At 34.6% G+C, this 14,456-nt stretch overlaps 1 protein-coding gene across 2 annotated transcripts in view; it reads left to right on the top strand.

Moving 5' to 3' along the window:
• Txndc16 (thioredoxin domain containing 16) overlaps positions 1 to 14,456 on the top strand; it is a 96,026-nt gene that overhangs the window by 20,166 nt on the left and 61,404 nt on the right. The window lies entirely within an intron of this gene.

The raw sequence follows: 14,456 nt of genomic DNA, 5'->3' as shown, positions 1-14,456 counted from the left end.
ACATTCAGACTCATAGCACTAGGTGAGAAGCTCTCTTTTTTATTCTCATTAGATTTTTGTAGTACTTGGTTTCCTTCTTACCCAGTCTGGCTTTTTTTCTGCCTGGTATCTGTAGCTCCATGCCTATTTAGTAAGTGCAGAAAGAATTTTTATAGTCTCAGCACATACCTGAGTGTTTACTGAGAGAGTGAATCGAAGTTCTCTGGCATGGAATTGCTTTAAGCCTGGGATTCAGGCTTGACTGGGCTGTACTCCTATAAGCTACCACTGAATGAAGTCTGGTATTCTCTTTGGTGACTTAGCTAGAAAATATGACTGAACAAGGACACCAGTTTACGTGGTTTTTTCAATTTAATGTCATAGGTCTGTTGTCCATTAAGGCCTTTGCTGACATTGACTGTCTGTTTTCTGTTTGGCTCCCTACTTCCTTCTCCTCTCCTACTTAAAATTTTCTCGAAAGTAAAATTACAGGAAGTTAAAAACTTGAGGGGAAAACTTGTGGTTATCATTTTGCAAACAGACACTTTTAAATGTTCCAGTGCTGAGACGTATTAACAGAAGATCCATTAGAAATTCCTGACAAACATGTGCCCTGAGGTCAGTAGATTAAGATGCCAATTGGAATGGGTAGAAGATGATCTTTTATAGAAGAAATTTCACAGAATTTTTAGGCTGCCTTGAAGTCTCTTTCCTAGGACAGAATAGGGTGGCTGTCTTGGCACTAGCAAAAAAGCTCAAGTAATAAATTAATTATTTTTCTCAGGAAGCTGACTAGTTTTATTGTTTTTCTAATAGATTCCTAATAACTATCTTTGACCTAGAAATGAGGTTGAAGGAACAAAGAAGATTCTTTGAAGTATAAGAGGTAATAATATTGTCTTTTCATAGAGTGTGAATCCAGTTTTGACATCAAATCATGGAGTGGCAGGTCTACATTAGACAATTTTATTACTAGCTGGTTTTGAAATAGGACCTATATAAGGAGAGGATGTCAATGCTGAGGACCTTGTCATTTGAACTGGTCAGCCAATGGGTTTTGTCTCTTTCACTTTTGCTGAGGTAGTGTCCTGTTCCTAGTGCTATACTAATGCTGAGTTTTTTTTGTTTTGTTTTGTTTTTCGGTACAGGGATTGAACTCAGGGACACTGGACCAATGAACTACATCCCCAGCCTATTTTGTACTTTATATTTAGAGACAGGGTTTCACTGAGTTGCTTAGTGCCTTGCTTTTGCTGAGGCTGGCTTTGAACTTGTGATCCTCCTTCCTTAGCCTCTCGAGCTACTGGGATTACAGGTGTGTGCCACTGCACCTGGCTTTAATGCTGAGGTTTGGAATACAAATTCCACAATTTGTTCTCGAAGTTTCTGTTGAGTTTCAGCCATTTGTTAGGCATTGGGGATACAAAACAATAGAATGTAGCTTTTGTTCTCTAGGAATTTAGTGTTTAGTTGCAGAGATAGAGATAGAATATATTATGTAGGAAGTAAGATAATAGAAGTGTTTGTACAGAAGAGCTAATAAATCTACAGAGAAGAGAATTATTATTTAGAAAGAGAGTGCCTGTTTATTAAGATGGCTTCTGAAGGAGGTGGCAGTAGCGATGAATTTTTTTTTTAATATTTATTTTTTTTCAGTTTTTGGTGGATACAACATCTTTATTTTATTTTATGTGGTGCTGAGGATCGAACCCAGCGCCTTGCGCATACCAGGTGCGCGCACTACCACTTGAGCCGCATCCCCAGCCCTGGGATGAATCTTAAAGGATAAGTGCTTGATGAAGAAAGGGATGAGGGGAAACCACAGGAAACTGACAAAGGTGTGGAAGTTGGAGATAGTTTGGAGACAGTGGTTTTCTCAGAGTATAAAATATGAAGCAGGAGGTAAGAGTATTGAAGTGGTGTGGAGTCAGATGTAGGTGAATCTTTGTATAGGCTTTTGGGCACACTCCTCACCTAAAGGGTGAGGAATCCAACTCTAGGCCAAAATTCCAAGCCATCTTTTAGGTGCAACTCTAGACAGTAACAAGGCTTTGCTCATTAGGCCTTACAGGGGGAAGCTGCCCCATCATGGCAAACTTGGTACATAATGATTGCAGTTTTTTTAAGATAATGAAGTCGAGGACTCCAATCTCTATATCCCCTCAGTTTTTTAGAACAGCCGTGCTCATATGTATAGGTACCTCTGTTTTGAGGGCTCTACCTCAGATATTGAAGATATCCCCCAGGTGCTTTGGCTAAGCACTTGTTATCAGGGTTCTTGATAGAAGTACTTTTCTCCACTTTGAGTCAGTACCTTTCCACTTCTAGCTTTTACCCTTTTTTCCTACCATGTCCATGGGTCTATAAATAGGCAGGGGCCTTTTGTTTGCGACTCTTGGAATGAAATGATTCCTGCATCGGTGCTCATTTACTTTCTCCTTGCTTATGGAACCTGTTCCTCTATTTATGGGTCTTTCTTGCATTGTCATAGTAAGCAAATAAAATCTTTGCTTTTTTAGAAATGTGGTGCTAGAGATCCAATCAAGGGCTTCATGCATGCTAGGAAAGTGCTGTACCTCCTACCCTGAATAAAGTTTTGATTATTACTTGAAGTTTGGCTTGTTGTCATAAATGACCATTTTAAAACCTGATTGATAAACAAAGAGATATATGGGATATATGGGATCCAAGCACATGGAGAAACCATTGTGTGGACATTTTATATTCTTGGGCAGCATAGATAGCAAAGAGGGAATTTTCCTCTTAATATTTAGGTGGTGAAAGTAGCTGGTCTTGGTAGTTGTTAATTTGGTAACACTAAAACTACATGCTTGAGTAAATACTTGATTTCTTTTTCTTCTTTCTCACTTTGTGCTACTGAGATTCAATTTTATTACCATCTGAAGTAGGGCAAGGAAGGAGAATGAATTTATAGATGATGAGTCTGCTTTAATAAGCCGAATGTCCATCAATCCTCAGTCTCAGGTAGCTGAAGGAATTGGAGCCCCCAAAGAGTACACATCAGGAGTAAACATGTAGGTTGTCCAGAGAGCATCCTAGGGGCAAAACCACTTAATGAAAGAAGAAACTGAGAAGGAAAAAAAATGTCAAGGAAGTAATAACTTGTGGGATATGGTATTTTATAAAATTTTCTAGTAATGATATTTAGAATATTGAAGAACCATGCCAAATAGTTTACTGTATCATAGCTGTGCTTTGAAAAATGCTTTTTGATTTATCATCCTGCATTCATTTGCTAAAATCATCAGTTTGAAATCCCCAGTGTTTGGCAAACAGATTAATTGTTAGATGTTTTCCTTATACAAAGGAGACACTGTAGAAATTTACCCCAAGTTTATAATTTTTTAAAAGTTTACCTTTTGTGTTCTTTTATCAACTATCTGGTTAATTTTTCTTTTTTGACTTTTATATCTTAAGTTATACAATAATGTACTTTATTATTATAAGGAATTTATGCATTTTTGGGATTTGCAATTGATCAATTTGTTTAGAGCAATTTTGGATTTATAGAAAATTATAAATTATAAATTTATAGGAAGTGAGCAAAGAATATAAAGAATTCCCTATGTCTCCTTTTTCTTCCATGTTTGGTTTTCCTGTTACATTTTGCATTAGCGTAGTAGCTGTTACAATTTTTTGAACCCATGTTGACACATTATTATTAGCTAAAGAATATAGTTAAGAGTGTGCTCTGTGTTGTATACTATTTAGGTTTTGGCAGATGTATAATGATGTGTTTCTGCCATTATAATGTCATTCAGAATAGTTTCACTGCTCTAAAAGTCTCTTCCCTTTCTCCAAACCACTGATATTTTTATTATTTCTGTAGTTTTGCCTTTTCTATAATGTGTGGTTGGAATCATCAGCATGTAGCCTTTTCAGATTGGCTTCTTTTGTGTAGCTGTATGTAAAAGACTCCACTCTTTTCATGGTTTGATAGCTCATTTCTTTTTTTGAAAAAAATATATTTAAAAATTATACACACATACACACACACACACACACACACACATATAGTTGAACACAATACCTTTATTTTATTTTTTAATTTTTATGTGGTGCTGAGGATCGAACCCAGCGCCTTGCATGTTCTGGATGAGCACTCTTCCGCTGAGCCACAACACCAGCCCCTAGCTCATTTCTTTTTGTTACAGAATAATATTCCATTGTGTGGATGTACCACAGTTTGTTTATCCATTCACTTGTGGAACATCTTGGTTGCTTCCAAAGTTTTGGGATTTATGAATAAAGCTAAATGTAGGTTTTTGTGTGGAAGTAAGTTTTCAACTGATTTGGATAAATATCTAAGGGGTAAGATTTGTGGATCACATGTTAAGACTATGTTTAGCTTTATAAGAAACTATCAAACTGGTGTCCAAAGTGGATGTACCATTTTGCATTCTCACCAGCAATGAATGAGGTTTTTTTTTAAAATATATATATATTTTTATTGTTGAGTTTTAGAAGTTCTTTTATACTTTTTGGATACAGGCCTTTTATGATATACATGTTTTGCAGATAGCTAGTCTGTGGGCTTGTTTTTTCATTCTCTTAATTCTTTTTGAAGAACAGAGGTTTTTAAATAATGATGAAGTCCTACTTAACTTTTTCTTTCATAGATTACACTTTGGATGTCTTATCTTAAAACTCATTACCAACCCAACGTCACCAAGATTTTTAATCTTTTAGTTTTAGAGTTGTGTTTTACATTTAAGTCTGTGGTCTACTTTGACTTAATTTTTGTGTAATGTGTAAAGTTAATGTCTAGACTTATATATTTGCATGTGAATATCCAGTTTTTTCTGCATACTTGGTTGAAAAATTATCTTTTCTTCATTGAACTGCTTTTGCTCCCTTATCAAAGATCAGTTGACTATATTTTTGTGGGTGCATGTCTTCTCTTATTGTTTTTAATTTATATTTAAATCTTTGATTTGTTTGGAATTTAACTTGGCAAATGGTTTGAGGAATGGATTTACCTGTGTGTAATTCAGGAGGCTACTTAGTTGCTCTAATACAAGTGAAGATAAATGGATCACTTCATTATTTGAGGTGCGACTGTTTACACTAAGTTCTCATATGTATTGGGTTTGTTCTGAACTTTCTATTCATGTAAAAGTTCTACTGATTTAATTTCTGAGGCTTTATAATATAGTATCTGAAAGGTCAAATTCCTTTCACACTTGTTTATTTTGCTTACATATGACATTTTAAATTGACATGTTCAGTTCCTTCCCCTCCTTGTCTAAATCCTACTAGCATTATAAGTTATCTTAGAGATAGTTGACATTTTAAGAATGAATCTTCCTATCCTAGAACATGTCATTTTTCCCCATTTGTTCATGTATTCTTCTGTCTTATAGCAAAGGGCAAAGGGCTGGGGGTGGGGGGATAGAGGAGAGAGGGGGGAAGAGAGAGCAAGTTTGAGAACTTACTTTTAGAGCAGTTTTAGGTTCATAACAAAAAAAGAAGAAGATACAGAGATTTCCCATTTATCCTGCATCCCAGACATGAATAAATTCCCTTGTTACCAATACCCTCCACCAGAGTGGTATGTTTGTTAAAATTGATGTCTATGTTGACACATTGTAATCACCCAAAGTCTTTAGGTTACATTATGGTTTACTCTTGATGGTGTACATTCTGTGGGTTCAGACAAATGTATAATGTATCCATCATTATGGTTTCACACAGAATACTTTTGCTGCCCTAAAAATTTAGCGCTCCATCTATTCAACTCCTAACTTTTCCCCACATTCCTGGCAACCACTGATATATATATATATATATATATATATATATATATATATATATATATATATTAACTTTCTCTATAGTTTTGCACTTTTTAGAAGCAAAATTCTGGAATCATACAATTTGTAGCCTTTTCAGATTGGCTTCTTTCACTTACTACTAGTAATATGCACTTAAACTTCCTCCATGCCTTTTCATGGCTCAATATCTCATTTATTATTAGTGCTGAATAATATTCTGTTGTTTGGATGTGCCACAGTTTATTCATTCATCTACTGCGGGACATCTTGTTTGCCTCCAAGTTTTGGTGCTTATGAATAAAGTTGCTATAAACCTCTATGGGCAAGTTTTTTTGTGGACATAAGTTTTCAACTTCTGTTAGTAGATACTAAAGAGGGTGATTGTTGGACTGATGATAAGAGTATGTTTAATTTGGGGTCTGGGGCTGTAGGTCTGTAGCACAGTGCTTGCTTAGCATGCATGAGGCACTGGGTTTGATCCCTAGCATCACATAAAAATAAAATAAAATAAAGGTATGCTGTCCATCTGCAACTACAAAAGTTTTGTTTTAAAGAATTATGTTTAGTTTTATAAAAAACTCCCACCAAATTGCTTTTTGAAATGGCTGTATCATTTTGCATTCCCACTAGTGATGAATTAATTTCCTGTTGCTACACATCCTTGCCAGCATTTCATGTTCTCATTTTTTGTCTATTATAATAGGTATGTGGTGTCACATACCTATTATATGACATATTAATGTTTTAGCTTGTATTTCCTTGACATATAATCTGAAGTACCTTTTGTGTATGTGTGTGTGTGTGTGTGTGTGTGTGTGTGTGTGTGTGTGGTATATGTATTTTCTGTCAAAATCTTGTTTGATGAGATATCTGTCAAAATCTTTGGCTAAGTTTTAGTTGGTTTGTGTGGTTGCTCTTTGACCTTAAGGGAATTTTTATTTTAAAAAGACCAAAAAATGAACTTGTTTTTTATTTAAAAAAATACTGAAAAATGAACTCATTTTTCACTTATTATACTAGTAAGTGAAATAATATTCACTTAATAATAATCTGTTGCTAGTTTTGAGCATTAATATACTTATAGCATGCATGAGTAATATATAAAGCTGTGAAAATCATCCCCCTGACATTCTTCATAATGTCATTATTCAGACCTGAATATTTATTTATTTGGTTTATATCCTTAGTCTTTTTTTTTAAATTCACAATAGTGAAGTTATGGAACCAGCACAGATACCTGTCAACAGATAAATGGATAAAGAAAATGTGGTACATATACACAATGGAGTTTTACTTGGCCATAAAGAAAAATGAAATTAGGCATCTGCAAATAAATGGATAGAAATAGAGAACCTCATGCTAAGTGAAATAGGTCAAACTCAGAAAGTCAAGGGTTGAATTTCTTCTCTCATATGTGGAAGCTAGTCCAAAATAGGGGAAAACAAGGGATGTGGATCACATGAAAGTAGAAGAGAGATCGTGGAGTAAAAGAAGGGGAATGAGGAGGAGGGATGGAGAAGGGAGGAACGATGGATTGAAACTGATCAAACTATCCTATGTACATATATAAACATACCACAGTGAATTTCACCACTCTATGTATCTATAATGTACTAATTAAAAAAACTATAATTACATAGGAGGAAAACAGGTAGAACAGAAGGAAAGGAATGGGGTGAGGGAAGGAAGTACTAGTGACTGAATTGGAGCAAATTCAATTTCATGTTTTATAATTATGTCAGAGTGAACACCAATATTATGTATAACTATAATGCACTAAAAAAATTTTAAAAACATGAGGTTTGATATACAATATAACAATATAATTTGGCTAATTTTTTCCCTGATACCTCCCCTTTTCCCTCCCCCAGTCTCCTTCCTCTGCTCAACTCTTCTCCTGTTTTTATGATATCCTTCATTCCCATCTTTTCCTCTCTTTTTCTCTAGCCTCCACATATGAGAGAAGACATACAACCCTTGACTTTGAATTTGGCTTATTTTGCTTAACAAAATCTTCTCAAGTTCTATCTGTTTTCCTTCAAATAACATACATTTATCCTTATTTATGGCTAAATAAAACTCCGTTGTGTGTATATATCATATTTTCTTTATCCATTCATTGATTGACCAAGACCTTGGCTGATTCCACAGTTTGGCTAGTGTGAATCATGGGTATGTAAACATGGGTATGTAAGTATCGCTCCAGTGTGCTGACTTTGATTCTTTAGGATAAATACCAAGGAGTGGTATAGTCATAATGGTGGTTCCATTCTGTGTAAGTAATCTTTTAATCATTGTGACCAAAATACCCCACAAGAACAGCTTAGAGGAAGAAAAGTTTATTTGGGCTCATGGTTTCAGAAGTTGAGTCCAAGGTGGGCCAACTCCATTGCTTTGGGCCCAAGGTGAGGCAAAATATCGGGACTGAAGGGCGAGGCAGAGGAGAGTGGCCTGTTCATGGTGACCAGGAAGAAGAGAGAGAGAGAGAGGAAGAGGCTTCAGGAAAGATGAATCCTGCCAGGGCACTACTCACAATGACCCACCTCCTCCAGCCATACCCCATGTGACTACAGTTATCCCAATATAACCTAGAATGGACTGATTAGGTTACATCTATCACAATCATTTCACCTCTGAGTATTCCTGCATTAATAGGGACTTTTGGAAGGCACATCATATCTGAACTGTAACACATTTCTAGTCTTTTGAGGAACCACCATACTGATTTCCCTAGTGGTTAGGTTACTAATTTGCAGTCCCACCAATAGTGTAAAAGTGTTCTCTTTCCCCCACAACCTCTTCAGCATTTATTATTATTTGTATTCTTGATGGCTGTCATTCTACCTAGTGAGATGAAAGCTCAGTGTAGGTTCGATTTGCGCTTCCCTAACTGCTAAAGATGTTGAACGTTGTTTCATGTGTTTGTCATTTATTTTTATTTTCTTCTTTTGGGAAGTGTCTGTTTAGTTTATTTGTCCATTTATTGATTGTATAATTTTTTTATTTGATTAGTTTAAAATTCTTTATATATTCTGCATTTTAATCTCTGTCATAATACTAGCTAGGAAAGGTTCTCTAATATTCTGTAGGTTCTCTGTTCATTCTCTTAATTTGTTATTTGCTGTGTAGAAGCTTTTTAATTTGATGTTAAATCATTTATCAACTCTTGGTATTTCCTGAGCTATAGAAATTCTATTGAGGAATTGTTGCCTGCACTTATATGTTAATGTTGGCCTTATGTTTTCTTCTAGCAGTCAAAGTTTCTGTTCAAATTCCTAGGTCTTTGATCAGCTTTGAGTTGACTTTTGTGCAGGGTGAGAGATAGAAATCTAGTTTCTTTCTCCTACATATGGATAACCAGTAACCAGTTTTTCTAGCACCAATTGTTAAAAAAGTTTATCTTCAATGTGTTTTTGGCATCTTTGTCAAGGATCAGATAGCTGTGTTCATTTGCTGAGTCTTATGTTTCATGGTCTATGTGTCTATTTTTATGCCAAAATCATTCATCTTCTGTTACTAGAGCTCAGCATAGCTCCCTACTCCCTTAGAATTGCTTTGGCTATTCTGGGTCTTTTATTCTTGCAAATGAATCTTAGGACTGTTTTTTTTTTTCTAGTTCTGTGAAGATTGTTATTGGTGTTTTGGGGGAGGGGATTTCTTGAATCTGTATATATTTTTTTTTGGTTAGACCTTTTATGGTTAAACCTAGTCATTGAGTTCATCCCTCCTAAATCATAAATGTATGGAATTCAATTTCAGTTCACAATTCCTCTTGTTCCTTCCCGTCCTCCCTCTCCTACCCAATTCTCCTTCCTCTTCTCTGCTAGACTTTCTTTTATTCATCTATTTATTTATGTTCAATTGGCTCTTTTTACTTTTTACATAAAGGTGAAATTCCCTGTGGTATATTTATGAATACACATAACATGATTTTTTAAAGAATTCATTCTTCATTGCTTCTTCTTTCCTGTCTCTCCACTTTGCCTCTTGTTCGCCTTCTTCTATACTACTGATCTTCCCTATATCTTTTTAATATCTTATCCTTCCCTCCTTTTTTCCTTTATTTTACTCTAGCTTGTATATACTAGATTAAACATGTAATGTTTGAATTTCCACGTCTGGCTTATTTCACCTAGCATGATGTTCTTCGTTTCCAACCCTTTACCAGCAATGTTATAATTTCATTCTTCTTTATGGCTGGTAGAATTCTATTGTGTGTATATATACCAACATTTATTAATCCATTCATATTTGATGGGCATCTGTGTCGATTTCATAATTTAGCTATTGTGAACTGTCCTGCTATGAATAATGTAAGTGACTATATGGATATAGTATGCTGAGTTTAGTTATTTTTGAAAAATACTGAGGTGTGAATAGCTGGGTCTTTTGGTAGTTCCATTTGTAGTTTTTTGAGGATTCTCCATATTGCTTTCCAGAATGGTTGTACTAGTTTGCATTCCGACCAACAGTATACAAGTGTGCCTTTACCCACCACACCCTCACCAGCATTTATTATTATTTGTAATCTTGATCATTGCTATTCTGACTATAGTAAGGTGAAATCTTATATAGTTTTCATTTGCGTTTCCATGATTTCTAGAGATTTTGGACTTTTTTTCATATATTTTTTTGGCCGCTTATGTTTTGTCTTTTAAGAAGTTTCTGTTTAGTTTTTTTTTCCCATTTGTTGATTGCATTATTTATTTTTTTGGTATTAAGTTTTTTTGAGTTCTTTATATATTCTGGATATCAATCTCCTATTAGTGGGGTAGCTGGCAAAGATTTCCTACTATTCTGTAGGCTGTCTCTTCATGCTCTTAATTATTTCCTTCTCTGGGTGGAAATTTTTAATTTGATGGCATTCCATTTATTGCATCTTGGTATTATTTCTTAAGCATTAGAGGTCTTGCTGAGGAAGTTGATGCCTGCACCCATATGATGGAGTGCTGACCTTGTGTTTTGTTTTAACTGTTGTAAGATTTGTAGTCTAATTCTTAAGTCTTTGGTCCATTTCAATTTGAGTTTTGTGCAGAGTGAGAGAGAGGAATCTAGGTTCATTTTTCTACATCTAGCTCTTCAGTTTTCCCAGCACTATTTGTTAAAAAGGCTGTCTTTTCTTTAAGATATATTTTTGGCACCTTTGTCAAATATCAGATGACTGTTAGGTATCTGGATTGGTCTCTGTTTTTCTGTGTCTTTGCTTTAATCAGCATTTTTTGTGGCTATGGTTAAAGGACCTGACCAGAACAACTGTAGAGGTGGAGGAGTTTATTTGAGGGCTCACAGTTTTAGAGGTCTCAGTCCACAGATAGCTGGCTCCATTCCTTGGGTGGGGCAAAAGGTGAGGAGGCAGAACAACATGGCAGGAGAGTGTGGCAGAAGGAAGCAGCTCACATGATGATCAGAAAGCAGAGAGAGACTCCACAGGCCAGATACAAATATATACCCCAAAATACCCCCAATGACCCACCTCCTCCAACCACACCCCACCTGCCTTCAGTTACCACTCAGTTAATCCCATCAGAGGATGAATCCTCTGATTGGGTTAAGGCTCTCACAACCCAATCATTTCTTCTCTGAACTTTCTTGTACTTTCTTGTATTGTCTCACATGTGAGCTTTTGGGGAACACCTCACATCCAAACCATAACAGTCTTCATGGCTATTTTGATGCCATTACCATGTGGTTTTTGTTACTTCAGTTCTGTAGTATAATTTCAGATCAAATATTGTGATGCTACTTGCATCACTTTTCTTGCCCAGTTTTGCTTTGGATTTTTTGGGTCTCTTATTCTTCCAAATGAATTTAAGAATTGTTTTTTCTAATTATGCGAAGAATGTCATTGGTGTTTGGATGGAGATTTCATTGAATCTATATTTTGCTTTTGGTAGTATGACCATTTTGGCAATGTTATTTCTGTCCAAAAATGTGGGATGTCTTTCTATCTTTTATGGTCTTCTTCAATTTCTTTCTTCAATGTTCTGTAATTTTCGTGAGCTCTTTTACCTCTCTGGTTAGATTAGTTCCCAAATATTTATTTTCTTTTAAGGTTATTGTGAATGTGATGGTTTTCTTGATATCTTTTCGAGCAAATTAAGTATTGGTGTGTAGGAAAGCTATTGATTATTAAATTCTTTTAAATGTATTTTTTGGTACTAGGGGTTGACTCAAGAGTGCTTACCCACTGAGCCACATATCTAACCCTTTTTGTATTTTTTATTTTGAGACAGGGTCTCTCTGAGTTGCTTAGGGCCTCACTAAATTTCTGAGGCTGACTTTGAACTTGTGATTCTTCTGCCTTAGCCTCCCAATTCGCTGGGATTACAGGCATATCCTACCATGCTCAGTACATTAACTTTTGTTTATTGATTTTATATCCTGCTTAAGTCTTTTTTTCTAAGACACTATTATTTACTATTATATATATGTATATTATACATATACATACATATATATCTTATATGTATGTAATATTATAAAAATTCTTCTTGGTTTGTATTTCATTAGACTTTAGTTAAATAGGGAAGCCAAAATTTACTGGAATTTTGTTTATTTATAAACAATACACATATTTAAATATATTACTTTCAGCAAATTTGTCAGTTGTTTTTGGTTTGTTTTAGCCTCATAATTAGGGATAAGAAATGTCTGTAGATTTTTCTCAAAATACTTCATGAACTGAAAGCTTGATTTTGAGAATATTTGGCTTGCTTCATGTATAAGTCATGCTATTATTTTTCCCCCAAGGCTTTTGTATTTGTTTGTTATGTAGAATATTTTGATTGAGATCAGTGATCTACAGTTATAATTGAACTCACTACTTTGTCAACAAAAATATCAAGATGTTAATTACTTTTACCCTAGAATATAGAAAAATCTAAGTGGAGAAAAAATTAAGTTAGAAAATTTTGGAATAAAATAACAAATCTAAACTTAGAGTGACTCTTACATCAATTATTTTAAAATTATATATTTTTGGATCATTATGTCCAATTCTGTATTTTTTGGTAAGATATTTAAGATATTGCTAAAACATCATTAATTAAAAATATAATAGTATGTTAAAATTCTTACAAATTGATTTTTTCCAGAATATAGTAAGTAAAATAAACCAAGTAAGTTAGGAAATAGCAAAATGCTATTTATGAAAGAAATGGGGTTATTTCAAAACTCTGGAGGGTCTCCATTGTTATTCTACTTGTGTTTGTATACATGTGTGTAGTATATATCAGTCATACTTAAGGTATCTTTGTATGTATAAAATAATATAAACCATTCACACATGTTCATGCATATATGCACACCCACACCCATATATTCACATATACATCAGACTTATGAATTAGAGATCTGATCTCATAGCAATAATAGCAGCCAGGAGAATATGGTGGTACTGGTTTCTTTTACTTGGTTATCTAGAGCTATGAGATAAGAGTCGTATGTAATCCTATACATATAGTGGGGTTTGAATGAGGAGAAAAAAATTATGAATGTTTGAGCTATGTAGGAGCTGACACATTTACTCTTTTCCAATGAAGAGAGAGTGCTTGTCTTTTTCTGTGGAATGTAGGAGCAGAAGAGGAAGGGATCTATTCTTAAATGTAAGCATTTGGCTGTGAGGACATTAAGAAAGGTTTTATTGCCCTTTGAGTAGGAGTAAATGGCCCCTGGTGAAAAGACATTTTTTTGGTGTCATGTCAGATTTCATCTTCAGAAGACTTGGGCTGTGTAGGAACAGAGGGAGATCAAGGAAGCATTGCCTTCTAACAAAGATATATATGCATACATAGTATACACATATGTGGCATAAATATTTCAAGGTTTCACAAAAACTGAAAATAATGGTTGCTATGGAAAGCTATAGAGAAGTTGAGGGGGAGGATGAAGGAGTTGGTAGACTATTTACTTACTATTCAATTTTTTGGATACCTTATATTTGGGTACCTTTTATATTTGTACCATATAAGATTATTACTAATTTTCAAAATAAGTGAAATTTAAATTAAGAATGAGAATTTGGCTTTATAGTCTAAAAGTTCTTAACTGTTTTCTAAATGTGTATAATCAAAACTGGTAGATTAAATAATTTGTGAACTATGTGAAGAAAATTTTACTTTGCAACTTCTAGATGGGATTAAGAAGGTGATATTTACAAAAAGAAAGTAAAGTAACAACTCACCTTTATGTGTTGATTGGGAATACCCATATTTAGCTGGGTGCAGTGGTGCACACCTGTGACCAAGTGAATCAGGAAGCTGAGGCAGGAGGATCACAAGTTCAAAGCCAGCCTCAGCAATTTATCAAGGTCCTGTCTCAAAATAAAAAATAGGAATGTTTGGTGATATAGCTCTGGTGAAGTGCCCCTACATCCCTAGTACCAAGAAACCAAAACAAAACAACCCCCAAGCCCTAAAATACCACATATCTAGTTTATCAGGTAATTGGAGGTATAGGAAATTAAGGCATTATAATTTTAACATTGGAAGATTGTATGATATATGAAGAAGCCAGACTTTAATGAGTATTTTAGTCCCTGTTCCTTTTCTTACAACATGTGATCTGAACAATTTATTTGTCTGATTGCTAGTTTTTCTTTTCTTTGTATGTTATAATTGTACCTTCTTGAGATTGTTGTGAGAACCAAATAAGGTAATGCATGTAAAAATATGTTGTGGATTT

This window comes from Ictidomys tridecemlineatus, chromosome 5 (genome assembly GCF_052094955.1).
Source record: "Ictidomys tridecemlineatus isolate mIctTri1 chromosome 5, mIctTri1.hap1, whole genome shotgun sequence".
In the NCBI taxonomy this organism is placed as follows: domain Eukaryota; kingdom Metazoa; phylum Chordata; class Mammalia; order Rodentia; family Sciuridae; genus Ictidomys; species Ictidomys tridecemlineatus.
Note: the sequence above shows the minus strand (reverse complement) of the source record. Positions and strands in the feature narration are given on the sequence as shown.